At 48.9% G+C, this 19,707-nt stretch overlaps 1 protein-coding gene across 1 annotated transcript in view; it reads left to right on the top strand.

Moving 5' to 3' along the window:
• Nucleotides 1-8,071: 8,071 nt before the first annotated feature.
• The window catches only part of LOC113407840 (arf-GAP with Rho-GAP domain, ANK repeat and PH domain-containing protein 1-like), a 56,296-nt gene continuing 44,660 nt past the window's right edge, over nt 8,072-19,707 (top strand). Inside the window, exon 1 of the mRNA XM_026658359.1 lies at nt 8,072-8,207. The gene's annotated coding sequence lies outside the window, so the exon portion shown is untranslated. The remainder of the gene's footprint in view (nt 8,208-19,707) is intronic.

Raw genomic sequence — 19,707 nt, 5'->3', positions numbered from 1 at the left:
TATTGGAATTGGAAAAGGATCAGAAAAGGGCACAAAAATAATGAAACAGCTTCCATATGAAGAGAGATTAATATGACTGGGACTTTTCAGCTTGGAAAAGAGACAACTAAGCGGGGATATGATAGAGGTCTATAAAAACATGACTGATGTGGAGAAAGTAAATAAGGAAGTGTTGTTTACCCCTCATAACACGAGAACTAGGGGTCACCAAATGAAATTAATAGGCAGCAGGTTTAAAACAAACAAAAGGAAGTATTTCTTCACACAACGCACAGTCAACCTGTGGAACTCCTTGCCAGAGGATGTTGTGAAGACCAAACCTATAACAGGGTTCAAAAAAGAACTAGATAAGTTCATGGAGGATAGGTCCATCAATGGCTATTAGCCAGGATGGGCAGGGATGGTGTCCCTAGACTCTGTTTGCCAGAAGCTGGGAATGGGCGACAGAGGATGGATCAGCTGATGATTACCTGTTCTGTTCATTCCCTCTGGGACACCTGGTATTGGCCACAGTCGGAAGACAGGATACTGGGCTAGATGGTCCTTTGGTCAGACCCAGTGTGGGTGTTCTTATGTTCTTTTGTTCTTAAGTGCCAGTGAAAGGTGTCAGATTGACAGCTCTTGAGAGGAAGGTCATCAATAGCAATGGTAGAAGACAGGATGACTGGGGAAACCAGAGGTGGGGATGACTTGGTGAAGTCATCTTTCTGTGCAAAACTACAATCCAACTCCCTTCTTGTGGGCGTCACTGAAGACGTGAGGTAGGCCTTTGAAGGAGTTCCAGATGGTTTGCCCTGAAAGATTAACTTGCCTCCTTTGTGCTAATGTAACAGGGCGGGCGGGGGGAGATTTGGCATCTATGTCCCCATTTGTAGGTATATAAAGCCCGTTTCTGTATTCCTAACACGTTCAATGTTGTTCACGTCCCTGGATGGGTTTCCATGTTGTGTGGACACTTGTTGCTGTTAGCGAGTGCTTTGCGGTGCTTAGATCCCACCGTGAGCGGTGCTATTTCAAGCCTCAGAGAGACTCTAAAGGAAAGATATAACTGAGGCCTTGACCACGACTGGTCATTAATAAGTGTATTGTATTTTTCACAAGAGCAAACGTCTTAGCTGCAGTGTTCAGTAGGGGGATAGATTTTTAAGGCCAGAATGGACTGTAATGATCACCTCGTCTGACCTCCTGCAGGGCAAAGGGTAGAGAATTTCACTGAGCGATCCTTTGTCAAGCCCAATAACTTGTGGTTGCACTAGGCCATATCTTCTAGAAAGAGCCTGATTTTAAGCTTGAGCTGGACTTTAAGATGTCAAGTGATTGAGAATCCGCCACGCCCTTTAGGAAGCTGGGCCAGTAGTTAATTGCCTTCGCTGTTAAAAAAATCTGTCTTATTTCTAGTTTGAACTTTGCTGACTTCAGTGTCCAGCTGTTGGCTCTTGCTTTGCCTTTGTACGCTAGATAAAAGAGCCACCTAGCATCAGCTGTTGTCTCCCTGAGTAGATGGAATAGACCATGATCGAGTCCAATTCCAATTGGGTAATTGCCTTCTGCCTCCTTGAATTTCCCTCTCATTTTTCTCCATCTCCTCTCTTAAACTGTTGGGTGGGTTAGCTGTGTGTGGTTAAACAAGTGCTAGTTCCACCCCAGTGATGGCTGCACTTCAGCGGGGGGTGGGGGGACGGGAAAGGAATCCCATATATATAATTTATAGGGATTTCTATGATACTGGTCACCTTAGCTTAAGTTTATAAAATGCTTTGTGCCCTAGTTACCTTCTTGACCGAGGTGTTTATAAATACCAAAGGGAAAGAGAGAAACTGTCAACAAAGTTTTGAAGCATCGAGTCAGTGAAAGGAGAACCAAGATGCTTAACAGGAAGGAAATGGTCAGACAGGCAATGTAGGTTGGAGCAAATAATTATCATCTGATAACTCACCAGAGGAAAGCAGAGTTTGGGAGATGAAGACACCAGAGTTACAGAAAGGGAAGGTTTCAGAGGGGTAGCCGTATTAGTCTGTATCAGCAAAAACAACAAGGAATCCTTGTGGCACCTTAGAGATTTATTTAGAAATTTATTTGGGCATAAGCTTTCGTGGGCTAAAACCCACTTCGTCAGATGCATGGAGTGAAAAATACAGTAAGCAGTAAGGGAAGGAGAAGACATGAGCCATCGGTGAGAGAAGGGCCCTGCAGAAGGACTGGATCAGGAGGGCAGTGTATGGTGACCTAGCAGGAACTCGCTGATGTGCTGAGCCTTTGGGTTCCCAAATTTTGGGGGCTGGGTGTGGGAGGCCTGGCAGCTCTGTCAGTGAGAGTCTATGGCCTCTAGCTGTGGGGTAGGGAGGAGCTGCTCTTCAAGGAGGAGTAGGGCTGGCCTGAAAACAAGAGCTGAGTTTCATGAAAAATTTGGCGTTTTGACATTTGTTTCCGTTCTGATGTTAAAGCCCCTTGAAAATCTTCTGGAGAGAGGGAGCGAGACCCCATCCCCAGCCCAGAATAGCTCATCGCCCTCACTGGGGATCTGGGAAACCCAGGTTCAAGCCTCTGCTCTGCCTGATTTGGCAGACTAACTGGTCTGCCACCCCAGTGGGGTGGGGCACACGCTCCCTCTCGCTTTGACCAGTATTTGGACGAGGGCAGGCATGTCCTGGCCCTGCGGGAGGAGGCAAGGCACCAGAGTTGCTGCTTAGAGGAGAGGGAATGTGCTGAAACAGCCTGGCAGCAGATCCTACAAAAAAACAAAAACAAATCACTTTGCCCTTCTAGAGCCCCTTCCATCTGCAGGTCTCCAAGCACTTTGCAGACATGAACTAATTAAAGGCTCTCAATACCTAACGAGTTGTCAGGATTATTACACTAATTATACAAATGGGGAAACTGAGGCACAAGGCAGGGCAACAACTTGCCCAGGGTCACACGTCTGGTCAGTGGCAGAGCTGGGAATTCAACCCAGGTCTTCTGAGTCCCAGCCCTGTGCAACATCCTGCGACCCCCTCCCCCTCCAGGAAAGAGCAAGAGAAAACCATCAAAGTTGGCCTGAAAACTCCAGCTGCTGCATGCTAGGGCTTTCCCACCTGTGGCAGGCTGGGTGATCAACAGGAGACAGAGGGAGAATGTGCTAATTGAGACTTGCTCCTTTGGTGGGAGGCGGGGGGGAAGGTGAACAGAGCGTTTGCATAGCCCACTCTCTCCAATCAAGCCAAAAGTACCACTCAGAAGTCCAGATTTCCTCCCCGCCTTCCACAGAGATGCAACCTACCCAGCACCTCCACCCCTGAGCCCCATGTCAGGATGTGGGAAACCCTGGTGCAGGCCAGGCTACGGCACTGCTCAGTGTCTCCTTCTGAGGTTTGGTCTCCTGCCTCTTTGTCTGATGGTAACAGATGTGACCGGAGCACTCTCCTCTCTGAACTGGGCCCCGGGCCAGGCCCCTTCAAACCACCCAGTGAAGATGGAGAGCAGTGCTGAGTCTCCAGCCTTCGTTTCGCTGCTGTCAATAGAGCGTTTTCACCCTTCTGCAGGGCTCTTGCATGAGATCGACGCCGTCCCGTCACCGTGCGTTGAGCTTCACAGATTGGCCTGAGCCCATCAAGGACCGACCTTGTTTCTCTGATTCCCACCTTTGAAATGGCCACTTCTGGGATCTCGCTCCACAGGGTTCCCGCCAGCTCTTCCCCTCCCTTGGCTCTGCCTTTTCCTTGGCGAGCCCATCTCAGCAATGGACGCCTTGGCGGGTGCTGGATTCTGGTCTCAGCCAGTGCGGGGCGGTGGGCAATATATTGAATGGGGTCAGTCCATGGGTGGGCAGAGAAAGGAAACGGGGACTGTGGATGAGCAGGGAAAGGGAAGTGGAGAGAAGCCAGGAAGCTTGCCCGGAGTGAGGGGAGTCCGGGGTCTGCTGGAAGATGACAAGGAGGGAAAGGCCAGGTGTCACGGAGGGCAGCTCAGCGTACTGCCGGCGGGATGCTGTGCACAGATAGACAGAGGGGCTCAGCCGTGTGCAGAGAGGAGGGAGCCGGCCGATCTGTGCAGGGGGCGGCCCAGGCAGAAAGGGAAGGTTCCTGAACTTGTTTACAAGAAGCTCTCGGCTGGCCTCTGCACTACAACCGCATCCCCTTTGCTCCGGGGCTGATGGGACAGCATCATTATGGAAATGGAAGTAAAACCCGAGAAGGTGAAGCGTGGACTAGCGCTCGGTGGGAACCGGGTTGTTCTGATCCCTGAACTTCCCTCTCTGGCAGCATCAACTGCCCTGAGCTGCCCCCTGGCCTGGTACCATCGCTCTTGGTTTCCTCGCTGGGCTCTGGGGCTGGCAGCCCCCGCGGGGGCTCAGACGGGCAGCAGTGGTGGCTCTGAGGCCAAAACTGCTCAGGTAAACGCCTGGCCTTGTTCAATCATCCTAGCTAGAGAATCTGGGCCACGTCCTCCTCCCGGTGACTGAGAGATTGAAGAGACTGAGATTGTTACCTGGGAAAGGAGACAGATCAAGGGGGCGGGATGGAAGGATGTAAAACCCAGCTGGTCGAGAGAAGGTGGATCAGGAGCGTCTGGTCTCCCCGCCGCAGAACACAAGAACAAGGGAACTGTAACAAGGCAGGACTTCTCCCCAGCTTGCCAAGGGCTCGTTGCCAGGCCCACAGTCTCTATAGGTTTATTGTCCAAACTTAACCAACCAACCAAAAGCCGTTCCTCAGCTCACCCTTTCTCTCACTGCCTTCCTGCCCACGGGTCTCTGTCCATCCTGCTGCTCCTGCTTTCTAGCTCTCTAGGGCAGAGGTTCTCAACCTTTTTCTTCTGAGCGCCCCCGCTCCTCCCAACATGCTATATAAACTCCATGGCCCACCCATGCCACAACAACTTCTTTCAGTAGATTAAGAGCCAGGGCCGGCGTTAGGGGGTAGCAAGCAGAACAATTGCCCAGGGCCCCACGCCGCAGGGCTCCCCGCAAAGCTAAGTTGCTCAGGCTTCCGCTTCAGCCCCTAGCAGCGGGGCTCGGGATTTGCCCTTCTGCCCTGAGCCCCAGTGAGTCTAACGCTGGCCCTGCTCTCTGGTTTATTTTGGCAGCCCCCCTGAAACCTGCTCGCAGGCCCCAGGCCCCTGGTTGAGAACTGCTGCTCTAGGGCTCCTTTGTAGCCCCTGGGTGCTTCCCCCTCGTCTGTGGCCTTCTGGTTTCAGCTCTGAGAGCCCTCTGCTGCTTTCAGCCTTCCACCCTCTGCAGCCTTCTCTGGCCTCGGCTCTCTCTGGCTCAGGAAGGACAGCTTGCTAGCCCCTCTACTGGCTTTCCTGCTAACTCCTCCCTCTTTCCAGAAAGGGCCTGCAGAGAGCTGTCTGAAGCTGTCCCTGGAGGCCGCCTCGCGCCTCCAGTCTCCTGACTTCACCTGACTCATCCTCACCAGGGCTTTCCCAATGGGTCTTTTATAGCCTCCGGTGCTGACAACTTGGGAGCACCTGCTCTGGCACAGGGGTGCTGGATCTACTTCATTTACTGGAGCCAGTCACCCCGTGACAGGGACGTTCAATGACATTTTAAAAGGTGGCACATACAAAACCTGATCAAACAAAATACTTTCCTCCCCACAAGATGTACAATCAGACCATGGAACTCACTGCCACTGGAGGTCATTGAGGTTGAGAACTCAGCAAGGTTCAAAGACTAATGGGAAATTTACATGGATATAAAGAATATCCAGGGTTATCATAATTCGTGACAATAAAGTTGTTGGCAGGGAGATGAACCTTATGCTTCAGGGTTTAAATCAGTCTCTAACTAGTTGTCCTCCTGATCTCTAATAATGGGGTGGGGAGGGGGAGCAGATTATCCCACAACTGCTGCGGTGGGGTTTTTAACTCTTCCTGTGGAGTACCTGGTGTTGGCCACTGTCAGAGGCAGGACACTGGCCTAGTTGGGCCGTGGGTCTAATGCAGTCTGGCCATTGCTACCTCCCTATGTAGCAGTTTCCGTTAGGGATGCCCCTACACCTGCCCCTGATGAGATTCCCTTTGAGTCTAACACCAGCTCGGGTAACATTGTCCTCTTCCCCCGGCTAATGCCCTGTCTCTGGCTGCCACACACGAGTTCAGGTGACTGTCCCTTTAAGTGCTCTAGGCACAGGACGGACTGACTGCCTCTGTGTCCCTGAGTTCCTTTTCAGGCTGTCTCTCTTCTACTGTCTGGATGCAGAGCCCCCTGCTGCTGCTGCCGCAGCCTGCTTCTGTGCTGGGCTGTCTGCTCCCAGCCCTCTGATTGCTCTGAGAATTGGATCCCAGAAAGCCAACTCTCTTGCTGGCCTGGGAGGGCCCCTTTGAAAGGGTTTTCACCCCTGTCTTCCTCTTGGCCAGCAGAGAGGTGGGCAGAGAGTAGTCGCATTAAGTGGGGTACTGTTCGGGCTCAGCAGATTCCACATGCTGTCTCTTGCTCTGACGAGGCGGCGTTCTCATACCTGTGCAGGTTGAAGGTCCGGAAATCTGGCGCTGTGATACAAATTACTTATAATATCCTAACCGCACATTCACTAAATATGTGGTGCCTCATTGAATTAATTTGGAGTCAGCCGCCTTTGATCTGACATAGGGAGCTTCTATTACAAGTCTAAATTACCAGCATTTAAATATCAATTGGTTTGCACTTGGTTCTCGGAGATCTGCCCACAGCACCGAGCACTGCTAATGAATTTCTCCATTGTTGCTGTGTTCAGACATATTTGTACTAACTTTTGTTAGTTTTTAAAGCCATGGAGGTCCCAATCTCGGACAAGACAGATGTTCTGTCTGTCCCGTAATGTACCCAGTGTTCTCTGCCTGTGTGTAAAATCTTGCTTGTTTCTAAAAGAAGCATAATTGTGTGGGCAGAAAGCGAACGGCTGATGTCCGTTTCCAATCCCAACACAAACGTAATGCAGAATTTTGAATCTTTTTGCGAGTGGCAATTAAAGTTCATTGCAAGAATAAGGCCAAGGTGTTTCTTGAATTATTTCCCCCTTGGAGGACACCAGAAATCCCGAGGAAACGACTCACCCCCGCCAGTAGTTACAAGCACTATTCAGAAGCACTGCTAAGAGCCAGGGGACATTCGCTGACATTAAAAGGTGACAACTACAAAAGGAAGTGCCTTTTCACACGGCTGTGTCCGCTGCAGAAAGCCGCTGAGGCTGAGTATGTAGTGAGATTCAGAAAGGGGTTGGACATTTAAGAGCTTTATATCATGAATATCCACTGTGATCATAATTAATGACAGCCAAATATTTTGGCAGGGTTATTAAACTCCATGCTTCAGGATCTAAGCCAATCTCTAACCATTAGAGACTAACGTGAGACCTACTGGGGATACACATTATCCCAATCTTCTATTGCTGGGTTCTTATTCCTTTCTCTGAAGTGTCTAAGTTCACAGACAACATACTGGACCAGCACCAGATCTACATTACAAAGCTTTGTTGGCCTACCATGTTGGTTAGGGATATGCAAAAAGACACACGTCCAGTGATACAGCATTGTAGACCTTTCTAGGCTGCCCAACAGCCCCGCGCAAAGGCGCCTGTTATAAATGTACACACACTAGTCTCAGTTTCTCTCAATTCTTTTTTGGTTGGTTGGTTAAGACGTGAAGCATGTTTGTGAAGAAATGACAAACAGACCCATCACGGGTAAAGAGGAAGGAGAGTCCCCGGGTCAGACAGAGTCACTGCCTATGTGGTCATGTGGAGCAGGAATGAGCCGTGTGACTCAGGAGGAGGTTGTGGGTGCCGCTAAGGGTGTCAACAGCAGTATGTGCTCCGGGTGATGTTTCATGGCCGGTTGTTAGCCCAGGTGCCCCAGGTAGCGTGTGGGAGTGGCTGTGATCTCTGCTGTCTGCGCTGGGTTCTCACACTCGTGGGGCTGCGATTGTGGAGGTGGCCGGGTTCCCTCCCTCCCCCTCCTTTAAGATCATCTTATTTTAAACTAATGGCTGAAGGCTCTGGCGGCAGTCAGCCTGCGTTTAAATGGACGTCATTGCAACATACTCTCATAAGAGTACAACTGTTAATGTCGTCTATGTGTGTGTGTGTGTGTTTTTTTTTTTTCTGGTAAGTTCCCGGTTGCTGTAGCAGCATTTGAGGAAGTCCCTCAGCAAGCAGAATACCCGTAGCTAACCGTGACAGTGGAGGAAGCCAGAGAAGGGGGAATGGAGCGCCGGGCTTCAGAATTCAGATATCACAGCTAAAAAAAAGGTACTGGATTATTTACTTGTGGGGTTTTTTTTGCTTGGATAAAAAGCCTGTTGGGGTGAAGAAGGGAAAGAATTGAGTGTCGGAGCAGTATGTGTTTTTTCATCTTGATTGCCTGGCAGAGTGTAAGGGCTGGAGTGAAGAGTGCTGCCTTATTTGTGAGACGGAAACTTGATAAGACAGTCCTTTGATAGGGAATCTTAATAAACCAGCATGCATGGATGGATGATACCACTTTTATTTGCCGCTTAGCCTCTTTTCTATCAACTGATCCCATCGCTTCCTGTAGATTCAGCTAATTCAGCCACCGAGAGGAATAGCAGCAGGGGGGCAGAGAAGTAAAGAATCATGAGGCGGGCAGGAAATGTTTGTTACTGGGTGGGATTCAATACACAATGGAGAGACGGAGAACACTCCTGTAAAGGGAAGCCGCATGGGGCAGTGGCTAGAGTGTGGGGCTGGAAGACAGGACACCAGGGTTCTCTTTCTGAGTGATCTTGGTGAAATAGTTCCCCCTGCCCGTGCCTCGGTCTTCCCATCAGTACAATGGGGATAATGCTGGTGTACCCCACAGGGGTGCTGTGAGGCTAAAGAGTGGGGATCATGATGCTCCCCCACCATCACAAAGCATTTTAAGATCTATAGATGGAATGTGCTGAGCAGGATTAACCCTGTTTCAGGGGACTCTGGTTGTTTTCTGCTTGGCCTTTCTTTGCCCGATTCAAAGCTGGAAGTTGCAAGTGGGCTGTCATGCTGTGTTCTCCTTTCATTTTGGTGGTTTATCCAGGAGCTGTCTTAAAGCACATTTCAGTTCCTGTTTCTTTTATCTTGTGTTTGTGGTGGGGAGTTGCTGCATCGCTTGATCAGGTTCATACCCTTCCCTGATGCGGGCTGCCAGGCCTGTGCTCAGACCCATAGACTTGCATGTAATGAACGCTCCTCCCCATTTAATCTGTGGCCGGATAATTCCAGGCGGTTCTGTGGGGCCCACGGTGACTTGAGCTAGACTGGCCGTGAAATCAGTGGCACTAGAGTTGAAATCTCTATGGCAGGTTGCATAGCCACCTTCCGTTTCAGCCTCCCATTCATGTCTGTCTGTCTGTCCCCTTTCTTTGCAATGCCATCTGAACACCAAACGAGCTCTGCAAAGGCACCTCAGTTGTGACCTGCCATACCACTGCTACTCCAGTCCTCCTCTGCTCCTGCTTTGCTAATGCACTGCTCTCCTGCCCTGCAGTAGTCCTAGTTCCCCCGTATGTAGCTCTGCAGCTGCATCTCAACCTGCTTCTACCCACAGTGCACATGCTGGTTCCCCTGACAATAAGACTTCAAGGCCTCTCCCATCACCATGCATTCAGCTATTTGTCATTGTAACGTGCCAGTCCCCTGATGCACTGCCTTGTACTCCAGGGCAGAACTACCCTTTGCATTGTTGGTAATTCCCATATCACTCTGATTTGCATGAGCGAACTTCGGCCATGTGGGTGCTAATCAGATGCAGCGAGGAGAGGTGAAAGGAGCTCTTAAAGTGCCTGTGTCTTCCTCACAGTATCCTCGAATTCGGCTGTCAGCTCCTGGCGCCTTCCTACCGTGGAGTGCTGGTTGATTACATAATTACAGACGCAGGCCTGAATCAGTAGTGACGTGTCAGGAGGGTTGTGTAAGTTACACAGTGGTATATGAGTATCAGTCTTTGGGTACTTGTATGCTGCAGCCAGGGGAGGCTCCAGGCACCAGCGCAGCAAACGCGTGCCTGGGGCAGCAAGCCGCGGGGGGCAACGTGCCAGTTGCCATGAGGGCGGCTGTCAGGCAGCCTTCGGCGGCATGCCTGCGGGAGGTCCGCTGGTCCCGCGGCTTTGGTGGCTATTCGGCGGCAGGTACGCCAAAGGCGCGGGACCGGCAGATCACCCGCAGAAACGCCGCTGAATCCGCGTGACCAGTGGACTGCCTGCAGGCATGCTGCCGAAGGCCGCCTGACTGCCGTGCTTGGGGCGGCAAAAAACATAGAGCCGCCCCTGGCTGCAGCGCGTTGGGTAGACAGACAGGCGCTAGCTCAGCTCGGGCTAGCATGCTAAAAAGCAGTGTAGCTGGGAGTAGCCATGGCCGGCAGCTCAGGCTCACCACCCAAGTGCAAACCCGCCGGGAGCCTCTGGGTATGTATTCCGGTGGCTAGCCCCAGTCACCATCCATGCTATCCTGGCCTACCCTGCTCCGTTTAATGTGCTAGCTCCCAGTTGCAGTGTAAGTGGACCCTTTGTGGTCCTAGGTAGGTCCCATTCAGTCTAGAGGAGGTTAAGCCGGGTGCCACACCTGTGTTGACGGGGTTGGATAAAGGTGTCTGTTGAGCTAATTTGAACTCAGGCTACAGCTTCTGAAACTTGCCTCTGAATTTGCCCCAGAGCGTGGGATTAAAAGCGGTGACCCTTGCAGTGCAATCTGTCATGCAGCGTAGCTTGAATCCTACGCTCTTCAAAGTCCCACAGGAAAATACGTGGCAGCAGCGGTGAAACCTGCCTTCAGGAACCTCTCCGGAGTCTGGCAACAATTGTACCTTAGCAGCGCTGGTCTCCTAATAGAGGTGGAGCAGAACTGTGATCCACGGGCCAGATTCAAAGAGGAGTGTGAGCTGGTGAAAACTGCTAAGGGGCATGTTACACCAACGTAGAGAGGGCCCGATTCCCCACTCCCTGGTGTAACTGCCGGGGCAGGGTGGAATCCGGCCTGCTGTCCACAAGCTCCTTCGGCTCTGCAGGGCTAAGGGGAGTGAATGCTAGGGGCAGTGGGGTTACACAGGTGTCACTGAGGGCAGCAGCCGTGCTGTGCCTCCAGCAGAGTGGGGAGGGCTAAAGTGGCTGTAAACCAGCTTTGAGCACTCAAGATTATGGGCTTCTCCGAGGGCCTGTGCAGTCCCTGGCATAAATTAGAGCAGGCCCAGCGGTGCTCTCATTTATAGCCGTCTCAGATAGGGCTGCCTGTAGGCTGCTCCGCAGTCAAGAGCAACCCGGAATCTCTGTAGGGGCATGTGCCAAGGAGCTTCTCTGACATTTCCCCTCCCACCCCGATAGGCCCTGTGTGAAGGGGACATGGGGTAGGGCCTTTGATGGCAGCCCCACACCGTAGCTGTGCCGGGGAAATTCCCCTCTGAACCTTTGGGCCCAGTTCTGGCCCCTCTTCTCTGCCATTGAGGTATACAGGGCACGGGGCCTGGGAGAGACGCTATCCCAGAATTATTGTTGGTGATGGTGATGTGTGAACCACAAGGAACTCAGCGTGACTTTCAGATCTCGGTTGTATTTTGCATAGATGGCAGTCAGAAAAAAAACCCTTCTTTTTGCACGCAAACTGATCAAATCTAATCTGGACTGGTGGCGAGGCGGCAGCCGTGGGACCCCAGGAAGGGCTTGTCTGCACAAACATTTCGTTTGCAGCGAGCGGTTAGTGCACTTTCAGCTTGTCCTCTCGGAAACAGGGCTCGTCAGAGCACGCTAATGAACTGCTAATGTGCACCAGCAAGAGCCACAGGAACGGTTAGTCCAGGGCAGGCTAGTGCAGGGTAGATTCACACCCCAGCTAGCCGCGGACTAACGGTTCGTGCAGACACACACTCAAAGACATGGTGTCACAGCAAACAGAAAGTCACACAGTTGTGGATAAACAAATGATATGAATAATAGACAGTCAGTCCTGAGCCTGCATCACTGAAGGATCAGGGACTAAACGGTTAATAAACCTCCAAGCCCCCTGCAAGGTGGATGAGATTGTCCTCTGTAGCCCGATGAGGAAACCGAGGCACTGAGAAGCCACGTGCAGTCCGCCCAAGGTCCCAGCGTGAGCTAGGGGCAGAGGTGGGGTCAGGGCCAGGCCTATGGTTCTACTCTGACCACGCTGGGCCTGCAGTGCCTTTTGCTGAGGGAAATGTGAGGTACTATTTCTCAGTGACCCAGATCACTCATTTAGCCGGTGCATTGTCTCCCTATCAAAAGGGAGGGTGTCGGTGTGACCGTAATTTTGACTGGTCCCCGTGGGTCACTTTCATGCCTCTCCTGCTGCGACTCCTTTTCCTGTCTTACTTAGAGGCGGTGAGATTTTCATGATAGTCTCTTGCCAAACACTTCAACCTGGGTTGCCTAATCTGGGGGAGGAATGCATTTTGTAAGCCGTGGAGGGATTTATGGCCGCAAAATGATCTCCCTATACGTGCCAAGCCCCACTCCTGTGTACTGGGTGAGATACACTGTGACATGCTCTGCTGTGTAATAGCCATTTAAAGGGGTTAAAGGACAAAAACACTTTGCCCGCCTAGTGGTTTACAGACACTAAAGAGTTAATCCTCAGAGGGTTGGACTAGATACCTCCTGAGGTCCCTTCCAACCCTGATATTCTATGATTCTATGATCCCCCTTCTGAGCTGTGTGGTCCTGATTTTACAGGTGGGGAAACTGAGGCACTGAGCGGTTAACATTAACCTTTTCAAACCTTGGGGCAGTGGTTTGGTTTGATTTTTCAATGGGTGCATTTTTTTTTGGTGATTTAATTTTTTATTAATTTTCATAAAGAAACAAACATTAGAATATACAAAAAGTTAAATGACCTACAGCTTGTATATAGGACCAAATACCACACATCACAGGATAGCCAATAAAATTATGCAATTATGCAACTTGGTATCTTGTCAAAGCTGCATGCCCAGACAATGCAAAATCAGACTGTTGCACAGACTTAACACCTTAGGGTGGGGATAACAATACAAAAATAAAGACATACACATAGAGGCAAAAAAGGGAAGGAGGGGACTGGTGGAGGGGGGCAGGAAGAGGGTGTGAAATCACAGAGAGTTCAGGTGGAATGGGAGTCTGGCATCATTTGACCTGTCTCAGCATTCTTTCGCCACATGTATCAAGAAACAGGGTCCAAATTTTTTCAGATTCATATCCTTGCTCTCTACCTCAATGAGCTATTCCTTCCTTTGCTGCTAACTCAAACCGGTCTGATTACCTCTGCTCAGGTCTGGGCATTAGCCTACTCCTCCCTTTTTGTCAAATTGTGCGCTTGGTAATCAGTGCAGCCCTCAAGTGCCAAAGTCTTTGCACTGGAGTAAAACCAAGCGTAGTAGGTACGTAAGCTAGGATATACTTTTCCGCTGAGCGTTGCTTGCTGAAGACAAGCACTATTTTCACTCGTGTCAGTCCACCACTTTCCACGGCTGCCGGCCTGTTGGACAATCGAATAGCACGTGCGTCAGGGTTCCTTTTTCTGTATTACAGCGCCAGCAAACACCAGAAGACAAGGCCGCCATCTTGCACAGCCTCTGTGGTGTCCAAAGAATCTTCGGCTGTAGCAGGCATAGCCGAGATTGTGCACTGCCATTGCTGTTAAGGACTGGGATGACTCGCTTTCCCATAGAACTCCAGAGTAATAGAAACAACGAGGACTCCTTGTGGCACCTTAGAGACTAACACATTTATTTGGGCATAAGCTTTCGTGGACTAGAACCCACTTCATCAGATGCATGGAGTGGAAAATACAGGAGCAGATATAAATACATGACAAGATGTGAGTTGCCTTACCAAGTGTGAGGTCGTGGCTACCAGACTAACAGAGTTCCTCTTTGCTAGTAGAGTGTCCTAGGGCAGCTGGACCAAACTGATATGTTAGCAAGTGTTTTAATTGTAAGTATTGCCGCTCCATGGAGGGTGGCAGGTCGTATTGTTGCTTTTGTGTTAGAAAAGAGACCAAGCCCTCATCCCCGACTAATTGGGAAATCCGTACGATGCCCTTGCTTAGCCAGTTCTTCCAAATTATAGGTTTTTTTCCCAGTTTTCAAATCTGGATGACCCCAGATAGCTGCTTTTGCATGACAGTGAGGATAAAATGGGATCTCTTAGTTAGGATACCCCTTTTGGTCAGCCACTGCTGACGGCACCTTATTTTTCTCTATCGGACAAAAAGAGGAACCAAATCCACAGGGGGAATTGGATGCATTAGAATCATAGAAGATTAGGGTTGGAAGAGACCTCAGGAGTCATCTAGTCCAACTCCCTGCTCAAAGCAGGACCAACCCCAACTAAATCATGGCTTTGTCAAGCCAGCTTTAAAAACAAGTAAGGATGGAGATTCTACCACCTCCCTAGGTAACCCATTCCAGTGCTTCACCACGCTCCTAGTGAAATAGTTTTTCCTAATATCCAACCTAGACCTCCCCCACTGCAACTTGAGACCATTGCTCCTTGTTCTGTCATCTGCCACCACTGAGAACAGCCGAGCGCCATCCTCTTTGGAACCCCCCTTCAGGTAGTTGAAGGCTGCTATCAAATCCCTCTTCCCCCCCACTTCTCTTCTGCAAACTAAATAAGCCCAATTCCCTCAGCCTCTCCTCGTAAGTCATGTGCCCCAGCCCCCTAATCATTTTAGTTGCCCTCCGCTGGACTCTCTCCAATTTGTCCACATCCTTCCTGTAGTGGGGGGGCCCAAAACTGGATGCAGTACTCCAGATGTGGCCTCACCAGTGTCGAATAGAGGGGAATACTCCTACTAATGCAGCCCAATATGCCGTTAGCCTTCTTGGCAACAAAGGCACCCTGTTGACTCATATCCAGCTTCTCGTCCACTGTAATTCCCAGGTCCTTAATACCCATTAATTTCCTCCCAGATGGACATGAGTGTGTTAGCATGCCAGGACCAATTTGACATCTGTGACATGATAAAAGCTTAATACAGTAGTAGTTTTGTAGACTGGGAGCCCAACCCCGCCTGCCTTTGGCTATAGGGAGCTGGAGTTTTTTAAATGAGAGTCATGGATGTTGACCAGGGCCCCAAAGAAAGGCTCTAATAATGTTGATACATTTTCTAAAATACCGGTAGGCTGCTTTAGAATATATAGGCGCCTAGGCAGAATATTCATTTGCATTGTCCTAACCCTTAAATGTGTCATCATACTTTTATACCTAGGTACTTTTAATTGCATCATTTTGGCTGTGGAAATTCCATTGAGGAAAAAGCCCCACTACATGACACCCAGGAGATTTCCCATAGTTACGATTTTTCCCAATTGCTTTTGTAACCGGTTATTGCGTCACATTTTTGAATTAGTGATAGGAGGGCTGGAATAGAGGTTCCTCATTTGGATATATACAAAAGGGTATTGTCTGGGTATAACATCAATCTATACTCCATGGAACCAAGTTGTATGCCTCAGATATCTGGATGAGCTCATACAGCTATTGCCAGGAGCTCAAGGGCTGAAGGTCTCCAAGGTCACATTGTTGGTTGTGGTCTGAGAGGTTGGGTGAGAATATAACAGTTGGATCCAGGAACTAAATGTGGGTCCAAATCCAAATTTTTGTAGGGTCTAAAACACATACTTTCAGTCCACTCTATCAAAAGCCTTTTCTGCATGTCAGGCTAATACGACTTGTGGTTTGGGGTCATCATATTTCACTGCTATCATATCAATGAGTTGTTGAAGGTTATCAGAGCCATGCTGGCCTCTGACAAACCCAACTTGATTTGGGTGTACGACAGAACCTTTTCCAGTCTCGTCGCGAGAACTTTTGCCAATGTTTTGATGTCCCTATTAATAAGTGAAACTGGCATCTAATTGGAATACAGTGCAGCATCTCTTCCTGGTTGAGGAATAACTGATGTTAGGGCTTCCCTCAGCATAGGGGAAAAGGTGCCTTCTAGAAGTGACTCATTAAACAGTTTAAGCATTTTGTCAGATAGGAGGTCAATGAGGTGCCTATAGAATTTAGCAGGGAAGCCATCTGGCCTAGGGGCTGTCCCCACTTTCATATTCTTAGTCACCTCAATTAAATCATCCTCCATGGCATGCGTCAAGGTTTCCACAGTGGGCTACAGAAATTTGCAGTCATGTAGTATTTCGGAAGAATTGATCCAAAGCATCTGCGGAGGGGTTTGTGTCCAATTTGTACAGATCTTTATGGAAATTAAAGGACTCTATTGTTATCTTTAGGTGAAGTACATAATTTACCACGATTGTCATGGATGGCCATGATTCTACATGGAGGGGTCTCTTGTACATGAGCAGTATGCCCAGTGGTGGTGCTAGCCCAAGGGGGACCCTAGGCAGGAATATTTGAGGGGGCCCCACACACAACACATACTGATAATTAATAGAGGTCCCCTTGAGCTGCTCAGGAACCTAAGCAATTGCTTAGTCTGCTTAGGCCTAGCTCTGGCTCTGAGTTTGCCGGCTTTTTCCTAGAATTCCTGCCTGAGTGGGGTGAATTCAGCTCTAAAGCGAAGGTTTAAATCTCTGTCTACATGGCTGTTTCTCACCTGGATCTGCTGCTATTTGAAGAGTTACAGGGGCATGATCAGAGATAGCAATTGCATTAATGGAGGAGTCAATTGCAGAATTAACCAAGTCCCGGAACAGCAAAAAGAAATCGACGTGGGACTAGGACCCATGTACCAGAGAAAAGTAGGACTAGTCCCTCCCCATTGGATGTATAAATGCCAGCTATCACATACTCCCAGATCTTTAAAGTGCAACTCCGGAGCCATTCCAGTTTGGCTGGTTTCTGATCCTGAGGCTGAGCTAGATTTGTCCACAAAAGGATCAAGTACCTCACTTAAATCCCCAGCAGTCACAGCAGAGATATAACCTAGTAAAAAACCTAGAAAGGTTTCAGTGTCTCCAATAAAAGCACTACAGCTGCCTTTGCTTTCTTTAATGAGGGCGACACCTTTTTTCTTTTAATTGGAGTGTTGAGGCTCTTTACATTCCAGGAGATAAACTGAAGCTTCAGGGCCAGTTGGCGGTGTTAAGAATTATTTTTGTGTATATAGCCTTACAAACGAAGGCGATGGAATGTTTCGCTCCTTTGCTCTGTTGCTGTGGTTCCCAAACTTTTTTTCTTCCAAGGACCCCTTTGGCATCTGACTGAATTTCCTGGATCCCTTCCATTTTTTATACCTAAGTTTCATGTTGTTATTCTATTAGTTAGGTTGGCTTATTATTGGGGGGAGGGGGAAGTGTTTTTGTATTAAAATAAGTCTCACAAAGGAACCAAAAGTAAACAGTCTGCAATGGTTACAAGTTATCTTGTGACCCTTATTTTCACTTTAACTAAAAGATATAGTCCTGAATGGGCAAGTACCGGTACTACCAGAACACTCCCCAAATGGCGTCCTCCAGGCGGCAAAAGTGCTGGAATGTTGCGTTCTGGCCCCACTGCAGTACTCCTCTGGGGTGGTCCCCTGCATAGCTCATGGCAGACCCCACTTTGGGAACCACTGCTGTTACATCCCATCCCTACTCTCTGCACAGAAACCCACAAGCAGGCGCAGCCTATGGCTGAAATGTCTCAGACGCTTCTTCCACAGATTTTGGATTGCTTTGCCAGATGCTTGCCACTTGCCTGGCTTCCTGGGAATGGGGAGGAGAGGGCTCCGGAGCGGGGGAAGGAAGAGCACAAAAGACAAATTAAAACAAAACCTAAAATCACAGAACGTACATACAGTAGAACAGGGCCGTCCTTAGGATTTATGGGGCCCTATGCAGGATTATTAAACTGGTTCCCCTATGCCCGACGGCAGCCTGGGCTTGTATGTGTAGTTTAGAGAAGGGTGGTCTTTTGAAGGATTTATTTAAAAAAACCATATGTCTGATAATATGTGGGAGGGATAGCTCAGTGGTTTGAGCATTGGCCTGCTCAACCCAGGGTTGTGAGCTCAATCCTTGAGGGGGCCACTTAGGGATCTGGGGCAAAATCAGTACTTGGTCCTGCTAGCGAAGGCAGGGGGCTAGACTCAATAACCTTTCAAGGTCCCTTCCAGTTCTAGGAGATAGAGATATCTCTGCTTATTTATTAAGATCCAAGCATTTAAGGCTAAAGATGAATACTCAGATTGAGCATCTAAAAATCTATGCAAGGATTTTTTAGAGATCTGATTTTATAATCTTCAGCAACACACTAATGAAATATTTTTAAGGCAAATTTTAAACTAAGGTCCTGTAGACTAACATGTTCGAGTAAAAATTTTATTAAAGTGAATGTTTAAAATTAAATATACACAAGTTAAAAGGGAAGGTACTGTACATCTGGGGTCAGGCTTGGGTTATGAGGGATTACGGGTGTCGGTTGCAACGGTGAAGAGATACATACATATCACATAACCGGCATAGACCCAGATTAGGGTGCAAGAGTTTTTCAAGTGTCAGTGGATAAGTGGGCTCGGGTACGCCACCCATGGAATGTATAAGGAGTCCAAGTCAGTATCAGTGTGGCGAATGAGTACATGGGTGGGGTGCGTCCCCTGGTTCATCAGGGAAGGAAGTGGGCTATTTCCCTGGTCGGTGGTCTCAGTTAATCAGTGAAGTATTGGCGGTGTCCTGTGATGTGTTCCGTATAAATGTCTCTGGACCACCTGATGGTGTCGGACACCATGAGCTGTCTCATGAGCTGGGCGTAGCGTCGACCGACTCCGCACGCTCTCAAAACAGCTCATGCACAACTGGTTTTGTCAGTAAATTCAGAAACTGACAGTATATACCTGGGGGTTGGCGAATGCCTGTTAAATGGCTTCATTACCACTTGAATGGCTCTTTAACAGTTTCAATGTTGTGCTAATAGGTCTGGCAGGCTGGAGGCTTTTTCACTTTTAAGTACTAGATCCCCTCTGGAGGAAGACTCATGAGGCTGCGGCAGCCAGCTGTGGTGGGAGCCTGCAGGAAAGATCAGAACAGGGATAAGAAGAAGCGGGAGGGTAGACACTAAGACCCAGGGGTCCCCCAAATTTTTGGGTGTCCTACGGATGGCCCTGCAGTAGAACCTCAGAGTTACGAACACCAGAGTTATGAAATGACCGGTCAACTACACACCTCATTTGGAACCGGAAGTACACAATCAGGCAGCAGCAGAGACCAAAAAAAAAGAAGGGGGGGGGGAGGAAAGCAGCAAATACAGTACAGTACTGTGTTAAATGAAATATACTACAAAAATTAAGGGAAAATTAAAGAAAAAGATTTGACAAGGGAAGGAACCTGTTTCTGTGTTTGTTTCATTTAAATCAAGATGGTTAAAAGCAGCATTTTTCTTTTGCATAGTGAAGTTTCAAAGCTGCAGGAAGTCCGTGTTCAGTTCTAAATTTTTGAAAGAACAACCAGAACATTTTGTTCAGAGTTATGAACAACCTCCATTCCCCAGGGGTTCGTAACTCCGAGGTTCTACTGTATAACAACCAAACTTCCTACCAAGCATAGTAGATCACCATGAAATGGCAACAATCATCAAACACTGAACACTAGAAACAAAATGAAACCAACATTCTGGAAGGGACCGGCTGGGCCAGCAGCTCTGCCAATATCCATTATTTAAATTATTATTGTTTAGCAGGCATCCTATGTTTCCCATACAGCGAAGTAGTGCCGTATATACTTGTTCATTAGCCCGTTCGTTTATAAGCCGACCCCCCAAGATGGTTAGGTAAAAATAGCAAAAACTGTATGACCCTTTCATAAGCCGACCCTATATTTCAG

Source organism: Terrapene carolina, unplaced genomic scaffold, assembly GCF_002925995.2.
Source record: "Terrapene carolina triunguis isolate 2854851 unplaced genomic scaffold, T_m_triunguis-2.0 Scaffold430, whole genome shotgun sequence".
In the NCBI taxonomy this organism is placed as follows: Eukaryota; Metazoa; Chordata; order Testudines; family Emydidae; genus Terrapene; species Terrapene triunguis.
The sequence above is the reverse complement of the archived record's forward strand: the minus strand, read 5'-3'. Positions and strand labels throughout refer to the sequence as shown.